The following is a 13713-nucleotide window of genomic DNA, read 5'->3' as shown; positions in this document are numbered from 1 at the left end:
TAGCATGTTGTAGCCCAAGCAGTACTATAATAGCATGTTGTAGCCCAAGCAGTACTATAATAGCATGTTGTAGCCCAAGCAGTACTATAATAGCATGTTGTAGTCCAAGCAGTACTATAATAGCATGTTGTAGTCCAAGCAGTACTATAATAGCATGTGGTAGCCTAAGCAGTACCCTAATAGCATGTTGTAGCCCAAGCAGTACTATAATAGCATGTTGTAGCCCAAGCAGTACTATAATAGCATGTTGTCGCCCAAGCAGTACTATAATAGCATGTTGTAGCCCAAGCAGTACTATAATAGCATGTTGTAGCCCAAGCAGTACTATAATAGCATGTTGTAGCCCAAGCAGTACCCTAATAGCATGTGGTAGCCTAAGCAGTACCCTAATAGCATGTTGTAGCCCAAGCAGTACTATAATAGCATGTTGTAGCCAAAGCAGTACTATAATAGCATGTTGTCACCCAAGCAGTACTATAATAGCATGTTGTAGTCCAAGCAGTACTATAATAGCATGTGGTAGCCTAAGCAGTACCCTAATAGCATGTTGTAGCCCAAGCAGTACTATAATAGCATGTTGTAGCCCAAGCAGTACTATAATAGCATGTTGTCGCCCAAGCAGTACTATAATAGCATGTTGTAGCCCAAGCAGTACTATAATAGCATGTTGTAGCCCAAGCAGTACTATAATAGCATGTTGTAGCCCAAGCAGTACCCTAATAGCATGTGGCAGCCTAAGCAGTACCCTACTAGCATGTTGTAGCCCAAGCAGTACTATAATAGCATGTTGTAGCCCAAGCAGTACCCTAATAGCATGTTGTATCCCAAGCAGCACTATAATAGCATGTTGTAGCCCAAGCAGTACTATAATAGCATGTTGTAGCCCAAGCAGTACCCTAATAGCATGTGGTAGCCTAAGCAGTACCCTAATAGCATGTTGTAGCCCAAGCAGTACTATAATAGCATGTTGTAGCCAAAGCAGTACTATAATAGCATGTTGTCGCCCAAGCAGTACTATAATAGCATGTTGTAGTCCAAGCAGTACTATAATAGCATGTGGTAGCCTAAGCAGTACCCTAATAGCATGTTGTAGCCCAAGCAGTACTATAATAGCATGTTGTAGCCCAAGCAGTACTATAATAGCATGTTGTCGCCCAAGCAGTACTATAATAGCATGTTGTAGCCAAAGCAGTACTATAATAGCATGTTGTCGCCCAAGCAGTACTATAATAGCATGTTGTAGTCCAAGCAGTACTATAATAGCATGTGGTAGCCTAAGCAGTACCCTAATAGCATGTTGTAGCCCAAGCAGTACTATAATAGCATGTTGTAGCCCAAGCAGTACTATAATAGCATGTTGTCGCCCAAGCAGTACTATAATAGCATGTTGTAGCCCAAGCAGTACTATAATAGCATGTTGTAGCCCAAGCAGTACTATAATAGCATGTTGTAGCCCAAGCAGTACCCTAATAGCATGTGGCAGCCTAAGCAGTACCCTACTAGCATGTTGTAGCCCAAGCAGTACTATAATAGCATGTTGTAGCCCAAGCAGTACCCTAATAGCATGTTGTATCCCAAGCAGCACTATAATAGCATGTTGTAGCCCAAGCAGTACTATAATAGCATGTTGTAGCCCAAGCAGTACTATAATAGCATGTTGTAGCCCAAGCAGTACCCTAATAGCATGTTGGGTAATGGCGTGTGTATATAGATTGTGTATAGGCTTGTCTCCCACATGAATCGTCTCTTTGTGCCAGACTGGGTTCAAATGACTTCTGTTTCTTTTTTCCCTATTTTTTCAGTATTTATTTATTTGTATATGTTATGTATGTTTGTATGTATGTATGTATGTATGTATGTATGTATGTATGTATGTATGTATGTATGTATGCATAAAGGGAGTGCTCCTAATCTCAGTTTGTTACCTGTATAAAAGACACCTGTCCACAGAAGCAATCAATCAATAAGATTCCAAACTCTCCACTATGGCCAAGACCAAAGAGTTCTCCAAGGATGTCAGGGACAATATTGTAGACTTACACAAGGCTGGAATGGGCTACAAGACCATTGCCAAGCAGCTTGGTGAGAAGGTGACAACAGTTGGTGTGATTATTCGCAAATGGAAGAAACACAAAAGAACTGTCTATCTCCCTCGGCCTGGGGCTCCATGCAAGATCTCACCTCGTGGAGTTGTAATGATCATGAGAACGGTGAGGAATCAGCCCAGAACTACACAGGAGGATCTTGTCAATGATCTCAAGGCAGCTGGGACCATAGTCACCAAGAAAACAATTGGTAACTGTCACGCCCTGACCATAGTTTACTTTGTATTTTCTATGTTTTGATTGGTCAGGGTGTGATCTGAGTGGGCATTCTATGTTTCATGTCTTGTTTGTCTATTTCTATGTTCAGCCTGATATGGTTCTCAGTCAGAGGCAGGTGTTCGTCATTGTCTCTGATTGGGAACCATATTTAGGTAGCCTGGGGTTCACTGTGTGTTTGTGGGTGATTGTTCCTGTCTATGTGTTTTTCACCAGATAGGCTGTTTTAGGTTTTCGTTACGTTCATCACGTTCTTTATTTTGTAGTGTTTGCATTGATTCGTGTTTTACGTTTGTTCATTAAAACATGGATCGCAATCTACACGCTGCATTTTGGTCCGACTCTCCTTCTCACGAAGAAAACCGTTACAGAATCACCCACCACAAAAGGACCAAGCAGGCAGGAGCAGCGCGAGGAGAAGCGCAATAAGGATTTCTGGACATGGGAGGAAATCCTCGATGGGAGAGGACCCTGGGCTAAACCAGGGGAGTGTAGCCGCACTAAGGTGCAGCGGGAGAAGAAACAACAGGAACAGCCCAAGGAGGAGTACAGTATGGAGTATACTACTTGGGAGGAGATCGACAGGTGGGCGGCCGACCCAGGGAGAGTGCCGGAGCCCGCCTGGGATTCGCTGGAGCAGTGCGAGGAAGGTTACCGTAGAATGGAGGCGGTGAAAGCAGAGAGGCGCTGGTATGAGAAGGCAGCACGGCGACGCGGATGGAAGCCTGAGAGGCAGCCCCAAAAATTTCTTGGGGGGGGGCTAACAGGGAGTATGGCTATGCCAGGTAGGAGACCTGGGCAGACTCCCTGTGCTTACCGGGGGGCTAGAGAGACCGGACAGGCACCGTGTTATGCAGTGGTGCGCACGGTGTCTCCAGTGCGGGTGCATAGCCCGGTGCGGTATATTCCAGCTCCGCGTGTCTGCCGGGCTAGATTGAGCGTCGAGCCTAATGCCATGAAGCCGGCTCTACGCAGCTGGTCCCCAGTGCGTCTCCTTGGGCCGGCTTACATGGCACCAGCCTTGCGCTCGGTGTCTCCGGTTCGCCTGCATAGCCCAGTGCGGGCTATTCCACCTCGCCGCACTGGCAGGGCGACCGTGAGCATTCAACCAGGTAAGGTTGGGCAGGCTCGGTGCTCAAGAGCTCCAGTGCGCCTGCACGGTCCGGTTTTTCCAGTACCACCTCCACACCCCAGCCCTCCGGTAGCAGCTCCCCGCACCAGGCTTCCTGTGCGTGTCCTCGGCCCAGTACCACCAGTGCCAGCACCACGCATCAGGCCTATAGTGCGCCTCGCCTGTCCAGCGCTGTCGGAGCCCTCCTCCTCTCCAGCGCTGTCGGAGTCTCCCGCCTGTTTAGCGCTGTTAGAGCCTTCCTTCTCTACAGCGCTGCCGGAGTCTCCCGCCTGTTCAGAACTGCCAGTTAGCATAGAGCTGCCAGTTAGCATAGAGCTGCCAGTTAGCATAGAGCTGCCAGTCTGCATAGAGCTGCCAGTCTGCATAGAGCTGCCAGTCTGCAAGGAGCTGCCAGTCTGCAAGGAGCTGCCAGTCTGCAAGGAGCTGCCAGTCTGCAAGGAGCTGCCAGTCTGCAAGGAGCCGCCAAAGCTGCCAGTCTGCAAGGAGCCGCCAGAGCTGCCAGTCTGCATGGAGCCGCCAGAGCTGCCAGTCTGCATGGAGCCGCCAGAGCTGCCAGTCTGCATGGAGCCGCCAGGGCCGCCAGTCTGCATGGAGCCGCCAGGGCCGCCAGTCTGCATGGAGCAGCCAGGGCCGCCAGTCTGCATGGAGCAGCCAGGGCCGCCAGTCAGCATGGAGCAGCCAGGGCCGCCAGTCAGCATGGAGCAGCCAGGGCCGCCAGTCAGCATGGAGCAGCCAGGGCCGCCAGTCAGCATGGAGCAGCCAGTCAGCATGGAGCAGTCAGTCAGCATGGAGCAGCCAGAGCAGCCAGAGCTGCCAGTCAGCATGGAGCAGCCAGTCAGCATGGAGCAGCCAGAGCTGCCAGTCATCATGGAGCAGCCAGTCAGCATGGAGCAGCCAGAGCAGCCAGGGCCGCCAGTCAGCATGGAGCTGCCAGTCAGCATGGAGCAGCCAGAGCAGTCTGCCAGCATGGAGCAGCCAGAGCTGCCAGTCAGCATGGAGCAGCCAGAGCAGCCAGTCTGTGTCGACCAGTCTCTTCCAGATCTGCCAGTCGTCCAGACTCTTCCAGATCTGCCAGTCGTCCAGACTCTTCCAGATCTGCCAGTCGTCCAGACTCTTCCAGATCTGCCAGTCGTCCAGACTCTTCCAGATCTGCCAGTCGTCCAGACTCTTCCAGATCTGCCAGTCGACCAGACTCCTCCAGATCTGCCAGTCGACCAGACTCTTCCAGATCTGCCAGTCGACCAGACTCTTCCAGATCTGCCAGTCGACCAGACTCTTCCAGATCTGCCAGTCGACCAGACTCTTCCAGATCTGCCAGTCGACCAGACTCTTCCAGATCTGCCAGTCGACCAGACTCTTCCAGATCTGCCAGTCGACCAGACTCTTCCAGATCTGCCAGTCGACCAGACTCTTCCAGATCTGCCAGTCGACCAGACTCTTCCAGATCTGCCAGTCGACCAGACTCTTCCAGATCTGCCAGTCGACCAGACTCTTCCAGATCTGCCAGTCGACCAGACTCTTCCAGATCTGCCAGTCGACCAGACTCTTCCAGATCTGCCAGTCGTCCAGACTCTCTCAGATCTGCCAGTCGTCCAGATTCTTCCAGATCTGCCAGTCGACCAGATTCTCCCAGATCTGCCAGTCGACCAGATTCTCCCAGATCTGCCAGTCGACCAGATTCTCCCAGATCTGCCAGTCGACCAGATTCTCCCAGATCTGCCAGTCGACCAGATTCTCCCAGATCCGCCAGTCGACCAGATTCTCCCAGATCCGCCAGTCGACCAGATTCTCCCAGATCCGCCAGTCGACCAGATTCTCCCAGATCCGCCAGTCGACCAGATTCTCCCAGATCCGCCAGTCGACCAGATTCTCCCAGATCCGCCAGTCGACCAGATTCTCCCAGATCCGCCAGTCGACCAGATTCTTCCAGATCTGCTAGTCGACCAGGATCTGCTGAAACCGCCAGCCAGCCAGGTTCTGGTAGTTTCTACTACCTGCCTGGGCTTCCTCTCAGTGCTGAGCTTCTTCTCAGTGCTGAGCTTCCTCTCAGTGCTGAGCTACCCATCTGTCCCGAGTTACCTCTGTCCCGAGCTGTCCCTCTGTCCCATGTTATCATTGTGGTGGGTAACCTATTTAGGGACGTTTAGGAGGGGGATTAAAACTGTCATGGAGTGGGGTCCACGTCCAGCGCCAGAGCCGCCACCGCGGACAGATGCCCACCCAGACCCTCCCCTATAGGTTCAGGTTTTGCGGCCGGAGTCCGCACCTTGGGGGGGGGGGTACTGTCACGCCCTGACCATAGTTTACTTTGTATTTTCTATGTTTTGATTGGTCAGGGTGTGATCTGAGTGGGCATTCTATGTTTCATGTCTTGTTTGTCTATTTCTATGTTCAGCCTGATATGGTTCTCAGTCAGAGGCAGGTGTTCGTCATTGTCTCTGATTGGGAACCATATTTAGGTAGCCTGGGGTTCACTGTGTGTTTGTGGGTGATTGTTCCTGTCTATGTGTTTTTCACCAGATAGGCTGTTTTAGGTTTTCGTTACGTTCATCACGTTCTTTATTTTGTAGTGTTTGCATTGATTCGTGTTTTACGTTTGTTCATTAAAACATGGATCGCAATCTACACGCTGCATTTTGGTCCGACTCTCCTTCTCACGAAGAAAACCGTTACAGAATCACCCACCACAAAAGGACCAAGCAGCGTGTCAACAGGCAGGAGCAGCGCGAGGAGAAGCGCAATAAGGATTTCTGGACATGGGAGGAAATCCTCGATGGGAGAGGACCCTGGGCTAAACCAGGGGAGTGTAGCCGCACTAAGGTGCAGCGGGAGAAGAAACAACAGGAACAGCCCAAGGAGGAGTACAGTATGGAGTATACTACTTGGGAGGAGATCGACAGGTGGGCGGCCGACCCAGGGAGAGTGCCGGAGCCCGCCTGGGATTCGCTGGAGCAGTGCGAGGAAGGTTACCGTAGAATGGAGGCGGTGAAAGCAGAGAGGCGCTGGTATGAGAAGGCAGCACGGCGACGCGGATGGAAGCCTGAGAGGCAGCCCCAAAAATTTCTTGGGGGGGGGCTAACAGGGAGTATGGCTATGCCAGGTAGGAGACCTGGGCAGACTCCCTGTGCTTACCGGGGGGCTAGAGAGACCGGACAGGCACCGTGTTATGCAGTGGTGCGCACGGTGTCTCCAGTGCGGGTGCATAGCCCGGTGCGGTATATTCCAGCTCCGCGTGTCTGCCGGGCTAGATTGAGCGTCGAGCCTAATGCCATGAAGCCGGCTCTACGCAGCTGGTCCCCAGTGCGTCTCCTTGGGCCGGCTTACATGGCACCAGCCTTGCGCTCGGTGTCTCCGGTTCGCCTGCATAGCCCAGTGCGGGCTATTCCACCTCGCCGCACTGGCAGGGCGACCGTGAGCATTCAACCAGGTAAGGTTGGGCAGGCTCGGTGCTCAAGAGCTCCAGTGCGCCTGCACGGTCCGGTTTTTCCAGTACCACCTCCACACCCCAGCCCTCCGGTAGCAGCTCCCCGCACCAGGCTTCCTGTGCGTGTCCTCGGCCCAGTACCACCAGTGCCAGCACCACGCATCAGGCCTATAGTGCGCCTCGCCTGTCCAGCGCTGTCGGAGCCCTCCTCCTCTCCAGCGCTGTCGGAGTCTCCCGCCTGTTTAGCGCTGTTAGAGCCTTCCTTCTCTACAGCGCTGCCGGAGTCTCCCGCCTGTTCAGAACTGCCAGTTAGCATAGAGCTGCCAGTTAGCATAGAGCTGCCAGTTAGCATAGAGCTGCCAGTCTGCATAGAGCTGCCAGTCTGCATAGAGCTGCCAGTCTGCAAGGAGCTGCCAGTCTGCAAGGAGCTGCCAGTCTGCAAGGAGCTGCCAGTCTGCAAGGAGCCGCCAAAGCTGCCAGTCTGCAAGGAGCCGCCAGAGCTGCCAGTCTGCATGGAGCCGCCAGAGCTGCCAGTCTGCATGGAGCCGCCAGAGCTGCCAGTCTGCATGGAGCCGCCAGGGCCGCCAGTCTGCATGGAGCCGCCAGGGCCGCCAGTCTGCATGGAGCAGCCAGGGCCGCCAGTCTGCATGGAGCAGCCAGGGCCGCCAGTCAGCATGGAGCAGCCAGGGCCGCCAGTCAGCATGGAGCAGCCAGGGCCGCCAGTCAGCATGGAGCAGCCAGGGCCGCCAGTCAGCATGGAGCAGCCAGTCAGCATGGAGCAGTCAGTCAGCATGGAGCAGCCAGAGCAGCCAGAGCTGCCAGTCAGCATGGAGCAGCCAGTCAGCATGGAGCAGCCAGAGCTGCCAGTCATCATGGAGCAGCCAGTCAGCATGGAGCAGCCAGAGCAGCCAGGGCCGCCAGTCAGCATGGAGCTGCCAGTCAGCATGGAGCAGCCAGAGCAGTCTGCCAGCATGGAGCAGCCAGAGCTGCCAGTCAGCATGGAGCAGCCAGAGCAGGCAGTCTGTGTCGACCAGTCTCTTCCAGATCTGCCAGTCGTCCAGACTCTTCCAGATCTGCCAGTCGTCCAGACTCTTCCAGATCTGCCAGTCGTCCAGACTCTTCCAGATCTGCCAGTCGTCCAGACTCTTCCAGATCTGCCAGTCGTCCAGACTCTTCCAGATCTGCCAGTCGACCAGACTCCTCCAGATCTGCCAGTCGACCAGACTCCTCCAGATCTGCCAGTCGACCAGACTCTTCCAGATCTGCCAGTCGACCAGACTCTTCCAGATCTGCCAGTCGACCAGACTCTTCCAGATCTGCCAGTCGACCAGACTCTTCCAGATCTGCCAGTCGACCAGACTCTTCCAGATCTGCCAGTCGACCAGACTCTTCCAGATCTGCCAGTCGACCAGACTCTTCCAGATCTGCCAGTCGACCAGACTCTTCCAGATCTGCCAGTCGACCAGACTCTTCCAGATCTGCCAGTCGACCAGACTCTTCCAGATCTGCCAGTCGACCAGACTCTTCCAGATCTGCCAGTCGACCAGACTCTTCCAGATCTGCCAGTCGTCCAGACTCTCTCAGATCTGCCAGTCGTCCAGATTCTTCCAGATCTGCCAGTCGACCAGATTCTCCCAGATCTGCCAGTCGACCAGATTCTCCCAGATCTGCCAGTCGACCAGATTCTCCCAGATCCGCCAGTCGACCAGATTCTCCCAGATCCGCCAGTCGACCAGATTCTCCCAGATCCGCCAGTCGACCAGATTCTCCCAGATCCGCCAGTCGACCAGATTCTTCCAGATCTGCTAGTCGACCAGGATCTGCTGAAACCGCCAGCCAGCCAGGTTCTGGTAGTTTCTACTACCTGCCTGGGCTTCCTCTCAGTGCTGAGCTTCTTCTCAGTGCTGAGCTTCCTCTCAGTGCTGAGCTACCCATCTGTCCCGAGTTACCTCTGTCCCGAGCTGTCCCTCTGTCCCATGTTATCATTGTGGTGGGTAACCTATTTAGGGACGTTTAGGAGGGGGATTAAAACTGTCATGGAGTGGGGTCCACGTCCAGCGCCAGAGCCGCCACCGCGGACAGATGCCCACCCAGACCCTCCCCTATAGGTTCAGGTTTTGCGGCCGGAGTCCGCACCTTGGGGGGGGGGTACTGTCACGCCCTGACCATAGTTTACTTTGTATTTTCTATGTTTTGATTGGTCAGGGTGTGATCTGAGTGGGCATTCTATGTTTCATGTCTTGTTTGTCTATTTCTATGTTCAGCCTGATATGGTTCTCAGTCAGAGGCAGGTGTTCGTCATTGTCTCTGATTGGGAACCATATTTAGGTAGCCTGGGGTTCACTGTGTGTTTGTGGGTGATTGTTCCTGTCTATGTGTTTTTCACCAGATAGGCTGTTTTAGGTTTTCGTTACGTTCATCACGTTCTTTATTTTGTAGTGTTTGCATTGATTCGTGTTTTACGTTTGTTCATTAAAACATGGATCGCAATCTACACGCTGCATTTTGGTCCGACTCTCCTTCTCACGAAGAAAACCGTTACAGTAACACACTACGCCGTGAAGGTCTGAAATCCTGCAGCGCCCGCAAGGTCCCCCTGCTGAAGTTTGAACATCTGAATGATTCAGAGGACAACTGGGCGAAAGTGTTGTGGTCAGATGAGACCAAAATGGAGCTCTTTGGCATCAACTCAACTTGCCGTGTTTGGAGGAGGAGGAATGCTGCTTATGACCCCAAGAACACCATCCCCACCGTCAAATATGGAGGTGAAAACATTATGCTTTGGGGGTGTTTTTTTGTTAAGGAGACAGGACAACTTCACCACATCAAAGGGACGATGGACGGGCCATGTACCGTCAAATCTTGGGTGAGAACCTCCTTCCCTCAGCCAGGGCATTCAAAATGGGTCCTGGATGGGTATTCCAGCATGACAATGACCCAAAACACACGGTCAAGGCAACAAAGGAGTGGCTCAAGAAGAAGCACATTAAGGTCCTGGAGTGGCCTAGCCAGTATCCAGACCTTAATCCCATAGAAAATCTGTGGAGGGAGCTGAAGGTTCAAGTTGCCAAACGTCAGCTTCGAAACCTTAATGACTTGGAGAAGATCTGCAAAGAGCAGTGGGACTAAATCCCTCCTGAGATGTGTGCAAACCTGGTGGCCAACTACAAGAAACATCTGACCTCTGTGATTGCCAACAAGGGTTTTGCCACCAAGTACTAAGTCATGTTTTGCAGAGGGGTCAAATACTTATTTCCCTCATTAAAATGCAAATCAATTTGCAACATTTTTGACATGCGTTTTTCTGGATTTATTTTGTTGTTATTCTGTCTCTCACTGTTCAAATAAACCTACCATTACAATTATAGACTGATCATTTCTTTGTTAGTGGGCAAACGTAAAAAATCAGCTCGGGATCAAATACTTTTTTCCCTCACTTTTTTCCCTCATGTATATATATTATTGTACTGCTCTAGGGATGTCATTTACTATTATGTATTGATTTTAATGTTTATTTTTTCACTCTTTATGCGATGCAGAGTATACAGGAAGAAGAATGATAATTTCATTACCACAGTGAATTATTGCAATGTTTGTTTGTGTCAATTCATCCCATAAGGGATGGGTTGCCAATTGGCGATTTGATACTAAAATAAAATGTAAGTCATTCATTCATTCATACAATGAAGTACAACAGGTGACTGGTCCAAGCTAGTGGTTGATCTCACACTACACACTCCCATGCAGTGTATACTGAAGTTGAGGTGAGAAACATGTGTTGTGTGGATGAATGAACATCTTTTGGAAAGTAAAAACAATTGGATTTTCTCAATTGGCATCTTCTACTTGACAGACAGCTCAGATGATGTCTTTAGTATGATGTCATAAGATGTCCTTACCATGATGTCATAAGATGTCCTTACTATGATGTCAGAAGATTCCTTACTATGATGTCAGATGTCCTTACTATGATGTCAGATGTTACTTACTATGATGGCAGATGTCCTTACTATGATGTCAGATGTCCTTACTATGATGTCAGATGTCCTTACTATGATGTCATAAGATGTCATTTTACTATGATGTCAGATGTCCTTACTATGATGTCAGATGTCCTTACTATGCCTTCTCTCTCTCTCCTGTGTTGTCTACCATGCTTTGTCGTCATGCGCGGCAGGTAGCCTAGTGTTTAGAGCGTTGAACTAGTAACTGAAAGGTTGCAAGATCGAATCCACGAGCTGACAAGGTATAAATCAGTTGTTCTGCCCCCCTGAACAAGGCAGTTAACCCACGGTTCCTAGGCTGTCATTGTAAAGAATAATTAGTTTTTAACTGACTTGCCTCGTTGAATAAAAATTGTGTTTGCTGCCGTGCCATGTCGTTGTGTTTAGGTCTCTCTTTGTGTTGTGTTGTCTCTCTTGTCGTGAAGTGTGTTTTGGCTGTATTTTTATTTAATTAATTTTACATTTTAATCCCAGCCCCCATGGTACTCAGTGATGTGTTGTTTTGAATTTGCCCCAAACAAAATACTTTGTATTCAAGACAAACATTTCTTTTGACACATTTTTTTTTGCAGTATTACTTTAGTGCCTTGTTTCAAACAGGATTTTGGAATATTTGTCACGTTCTGACCTCTATTTCCTTTGTTTTTGTATTTATTTAGTATGGTCAGGGCGTGAGTTGGGTGGGCAGTCTATGTTTGTTTTTCTATGTTTTGGTCTAGTTCTATGTTCGGCCTGATATGGTTCTCAATCAGAGGCAGGTGTTCGTCATTGTCTCTGATTGGGAACCATATTTAGGTAGCCTGGGTTTCACTGTGTGTTTGTGGGTGATTGTTCCTGTTTTTGTACCAGACAGGGCTGTTTTGAGTTCTCACGTTTCTTGTTTTTTTTCGTTAGTTTGTTCATGTATAGTGTCGTCAATAAATACAATGAACAACCACCACGCTGCGCTTTGGTCCGCCTCTACTTCACAAGAAGAGAATCGTTACAGAATCACCCACCACAACAGGACCAAGCGGTGTGGTAATGGGCAAAGGAGAAAGCAGCAGCAGGAGCAGCGCGAGGAGGTATGGACATGGGAGGACGAATTAGACGGTAAAGGACCTTGGGCTCAGCCAGGAGAGTATCGCCGCCCCAAGGAAGAACGGGAGGCGGCGAAAGCGGAGAGGCGCTGGTATGAGGAGGCAGCGCGGCGTCGTGGATGGAAGCCCGGGAGTCAGCCCCAAAAATTTCTTGGGGGGGGGCTAACAGGGAGTATGGCTACGCCAGGTAGGAGACCTGAGCCAACTTCCTGTGGTTACCGGTGGGCTAGAGAGACCGGGCAGGCACCGTGTTATGCTGTGGAGCGCACGGTGTCCCCAGTGCGGGTGCACAGCCCGGTGCGGTACACTCCAGCTCCGCGTATCGGCCGGGCTAGAGTGGGCATCGAGCCAAGTGCCATGAAGCCGGCTCTACGCATCTGGTCTCCAGTGCGTCTCCTTGGGCCGGCTTACATGGCACCAGCCTTGCGCACGGTGTCCCCGGTTCGCCTGCATAGCCCAGTGCGGGCTATTCCACCTCGCCGCACTGGCAGGGCGACCGGGACCATTCAACCGGGTAAGGTTGGGCAGGCTCGGTGCTCAAGAGCTCCAGTGCGCCTGCACGGCCCGGTCTATCCGTCACCACCTCCACACCCCAGCCCTCCGGTGGCAGCTCCCCGTACCAGGCTGTCTCTCCGGCCCATCCGTCCAGAGCCTTCCTCCTCTCCAGCGCTGCCGGAGCCTCCCGCCTGTCCGGCGCTACCAGAGCCTTCCTCCTCTCCAGCGCTGCCGGAGTCTCCCGTCTGTCCGGCGCCTCTGCCGGAGTCTCCCGTCTGTCCGGCGCCTCTGCCGGAGCCTCCCGCCTGTCCGGCGCCTCTGCCGGAGCCTCCCGCCTGTCCGGCGCCTCTGCCGGAGCCTCCCGCCTGTCCGGCGCCGCTGCCGGAGCCTCCCGCCTGTCCGGCGCCGCTGCCGGAGCCTCCCGCCTGTCCGGCGCCGCTGCCGGAGCCTCCCGCCTGTCCGGCGCCTCTGCCGGAGCCTCCCGTCTGCCCGGCGCCTCTGCCAGAGCTTCGCGTCTGCCCGGCGCCATCGGAGCTTCCCGTCTGCCCAGCGCCGCCAGCGCCGCCCGTCTGCCCAGCGCCGCCAGCGCCGCCCGTCTGCCCAGCGCCGCCAGCGCCGCCCGTCTGCCCAGCGCCGCCCGTCTGCCCAGCGCCGCCAGCGCCGCCCGTCTGCCCAGCGCCGCCAGCGCCGCCCGTCTGCCCAGCGCCGCCAGTGCCGCCCGTCTGCCCAGCGCCGCCAGTGCCGCCCGTCTGCCCAGCGCCGCCAGTGCCGCCCGTCTGCCCAGCGCCGCCAGTGCCGCCCGTCTGCCCAGCGCCGCCAGTGCCGCCCGTCTGCCCAGCGCCGCCAGTGCCGCCCGTCTGCCAGGAGCCGCCAGTGCCGCCCGTCTGCCAGGAGCCGCCAGTGCCGCCAGTCAGCCAGGGGCCGCCAGTGCCGCCAGTCAGCCAGGGGCCGCCAGTGCCGCCAGTCAACCAGGGGCCGCCAGTGCCGCCAGTCAGCCCAGCGCCAGCGCCGCCAGTCAACCAGGGGCCGCCAGCGCCGCCAGTCAGCCAGGGGCCGCCAGTCAGCCAGGGGCCGCCAGTGCCGCCAGTCAGCCAGGGGCCGCTAGAGCCCCTCCGCCCGGAGCAGCTGTCCCTCTGTCCCGAGCAGCTGTCCCTCTGTCCCGAGCAGCTGTCCCTCTGTCCCGAGCAGCTGTCCCTCTGTCCCGAGCAGCTGTCCCTCTGTCCCGAGCAGCTGTCCCTCTGTCCCGAGCAGCTGTCCC

The 13713-nt window shown here is 53.6% G+C and overlaps 1 protein-coding gene across 1 annotated transcript in view; it reads right to left on the bottom strand.

The window, feature by feature from the left end:
• LOC110528450 (nuclear receptor subfamily 5 group A member 2-like) overlaps window positions 1-13713 on the bottom strand; it is a 135782-nt gene that overhangs the window by 29712 nt on the left and 92357 nt on the right. The window lies entirely within an intron of this gene.

This window comes from Oncorhynchus mykiss, chromosome 1 (genome assembly GCF_013265735.2).
Source record: "Oncorhynchus mykiss isolate Arlee chromosome 1, USDA_OmykA_1.1, whole genome shotgun sequence".
Lineage (NCBI taxonomy): Eukaryota > Metazoa > Chordata > Actinopteri > Salmoniformes > Salmonidae > Oncorhynchus > Oncorhynchus mykiss.
Note: the sequence above shows the minus strand (reverse complement) of the source record. Positions and strands in the feature narration are given on the sequence as shown.